This window comes from Jatropha curcas, chromosome 5, assembly GCF_041381405.1.
Source record: "Jatropha curcas cultivar XTBG-Jc1 chromosome 5, XTBG_Jcur_1.0, whole genome shotgun sequence".
Taxonomy (NCBI): Eukaryota; Viridiplantae; Streptophyta; class Magnoliopsida; order Malpighiales; family Euphorbiaceae; genus Jatropha; species Jatropha curcas.
The window spans coordinates 5,200,751-5,204,045 of record NC_143155.1 but is presented as its reverse complement, the minus strand read 5'-3'; the positions used below and the strand labels follow the sequence as shown (position 1 = coordinate 5,204,045).

Sequence of the window (3,295 nt, the reverse complement as noted above, 5' to 3'; positions counted from 1 at the left end):
CCATAATGCATTCTCCAATACCATGTTGTCCATTGCACCTATCACAAACTTGCATAACAGAATTTACAGGATTAGTGGTTAACATGTCTAATTTCCTTACCATGTTATCTACCTTGGCATTAAGTGCTGTAATAGCGTCTATTTCATAGACTCCTGCAGTTCTTCTCCTTTCGGTATTGTTTTGGTAATGGCTATTGCTTGCCATTTCCTCTATCAACTCATATGCTTCATCAATTCCTTTCTTTTCAAAGGATCCACCTGCAGCTGCATCTAAGGTAATTTTTATGTTAGGAGATAATGCATTATAGAAAGTTTGTACCTGTAACCACTTGGGCAAACTGTGATGTGGGCACTTTCTTAACAAGTCTTTGAATCTTTCCCAAGCTTCATACAAGCTCTCTTGATCATGATGAGCAAATGTCATTATCTCATTGCGCAATTTGGTGGTTTTTGAGGATGGAAAGAATTTAGCTAGGAATTTTTGAGCTAATTCGTCCCATGTTGTGAAACTTCCAGCGGGACACGATTGTAACCAAGATCTCGCTTTATCCCTAAGAGTGAATGGGAAAAGTCTTAATTTGATTGCATCTTCAGAAACACCGTTTTGCTTGAATGTGTCACAAATTTCCAAAAAATTGGTGATGTGAGCATTAGGATCTTCACTAGGTAGACCCCCATATTGGATCGAGGTAGAGAGCATTTGGATAATTGCTGGTTTAATCTCAAAGTTGTTAGCTTCTACCCTGGGTCTAGTAATACTTGAGGTTGTCCCATTCAGATTAGGTGTTGTATAATCTCTCAAGGTACGGACCGGCTGTTGAAGTGGTGGTCCAACTATGTTTTCATTTATGTTTTCGTTTTCGTTGGCCATGTTTGCTTCTTGTTCGGGTTTTATTTCACGTGTTTTTCTGGCAGCGTTGTGGCGACGACAAGTTCGTTCAATTTCCGGATCAAAGACTAGAGGTTCAGTCCTCCTCGATCTTCTTTGCATAAAACACCTGGAATGATTCTTAGAAGAAAATTAAATAAAAATAAAAAAAAGTGTCTAAATTAACAATAGGGTAATTCGTATTGATATTGATATGCCAATCCCCGGCAACGGCGCCAAAAACTTGACAGCGTTTTTTCGCAAGTATACGAAATCGCAACAAGTAATATAGAGTAAGAGAGTATCGTATCCACAGGGATTGTTTATCAAGTACCAAAATTATGTTAACCTATTATTATTTAGACGACGATAAGAGAGATTCACTGTAAGGTAAATAGAATCTTAAAGTAAAAATAGAAGAGATCAAACATAAAATTTAAGCGAAAAGAAATCAGGGGATTAAGCTACTAGGGAATTTGATTTCACTTAATTCTATCCAGCTTATTCTATTAGTTCATTAATCAATTTTAATTGTTCAAGTAGGAGAACAACCCTAAAGTCACTAACAAGCTCTCCCGATTTATTGTTAGTTATTCTAATTCAGTTCAATTACCTATCTTTAATAGTGAAATTAAACATAAATCAGATTATTAGGTTTTATGGTTGTTTTGTGAGTTCACAACTTAATAATTTATTAACTTATGAAAACCTCCCTTGAGTCAAACCATATAGCTTCCGCATCAAGTTGTTATTCTCAAGTAAATTATTATCTTTTTCATATCAATAACCCTTCTCCCGAATGTAGTTATTGAAATACCTCAATCCAGGGGAAAATTTCTGCCTGGAAGCATTAAGCACAATAATAATTTATAACGAGAACAAAGAAAAACAAATCTAATATCATAAATTGGAATCGAATTAAGCTACATCAAATCCCTAGTATAAGAGTTTAGCTGGACATAGTAATTAAATTAAACTCAATCATGCTTGGCACATTCATCATATTTAAAGACAATAATAAAAGAAAGAAACAAGATGAAGAGTTTTAGAATAAAAACTGTATCACAACTATGTTGATGGCTTCCTTGAATCTTGGCACAATTGTTTGATGCTTGAAATCCTTGAGAGAGAGAATGAATTATGTAAAGAAATTGCCTAAAAACAACGAGAGATATCCTTTGCTATGAGAAGTTCCTTTCTTTATATAGAGTTCCTGAAGGCAAGTCTGATTCCTTTTAGGAAATAGAATCCTTATTTAATGCAAAATCCTTTATAGGAGATCATGACTGTTTAGACTTTTGATTTCTTCTTGATTAGGACTCCTTTTTCTCCTAGAATAGGTCCAGGTCTTGTTTAGTGTGTTTAGGAAACTCCCTGAAGTCGGCCCATGTGAGAAAAGGCTTGATTTGCATATTAAATTTACGCTGGTTCCGCCTGTGCAGCACGGGCGTGCTTCCTGGCACGGGCTGGGTGTGCTTTAGTCTGGAAGTCTGGCCAGTGAAGCACGGGGCGTGCTAGGCAGCACGGGCTAGCGAAGCATTGAGGCACGGGCGTGCCACTTAGCACGGCAAGGGCGTGCTTTTCTCTGGAAGTCTGCCTAGAGTTGTCACGGGCGTGCTATGCTTGACACGCCCTGGTCCCATTATAGCACGGTCGTGCCTTTTGGCACACCCTGGCCGTGCTTTCTTCTGTCTCTTCTTTGGTTTCCTTGGCTTCTAGCACGGTTGTGCTTTTTAACACGGCCTGGGCGTGCTAAAGGCTAAGTGCCTTGTATTATAAAGTTCTTTTCTGCGCCAAATTTCTGCAATTTTCTCTTAGATCAAGCGGATTAAAGATCAAGGAAGCTTTTGAATATAATTATACTAAAAGTGATTTAAAATCAAATTAAAGCAATAAAAACTTACTAGAATTCAAATAAAAACTATATTAAAACACTATAGAATTAACATCTATCATAGGGCATAGACGTGATCGGAAAAATCCACCCAAAGGCTTCTAATGGCCATCAATTCATCCTGGTTGTTGTTGATTATTTCACTAAGTGGATTGAGGCAGCCTCCTATTCGGTCTTGAATGGCAAGAAGGCAGCACAGTTCGTTCGTACTAACATCCTTTGTCGATACGGAACGCCATTCGAGATCATTACTGATAACGGGTCCCACTTTCAAAGTGAATTCTCTGACCTATTGAAGTAAAAGAAGATTCAACATCACAAGTCTTCACCCTATCGTCCACAAACGAATGGGGCTGTAGAAGCTGCAAACAAGGCTATAAAAGTCATTTTGCAGAAGACGGTTAGAAAGCATAAAGCTTAGCATGAACAGTTGCCAAATGCCATATGGGGATATAGGACCTCAATCAGAACGCCTACTGGGGCAACTCTGTACTCCTTAGTGTATGGTATGGAAGCAGTATTGCCTATTGAGC

The 3,295-nt window shown here is 38.0% G+C and overlaps 1 non-coding gene across 1 annotated transcript; it reads left to right on the top strand.

Moving 5' to 3' along the window:
* Nucleotides 1–335: 335 nt before the first annotated feature.
* On the top strand, nucleotides 336–442 carry LOC149496109 (small nucleolar RNA R71). Its single transcript, XR_016321084.1, has one exon. It is a non-coding gene; the product is annotated as a small nucleolar RNA R71 (small nucleolar RNA).
* Nucleotides 443–3,295: the final 2,853 nt, after the last annotated feature.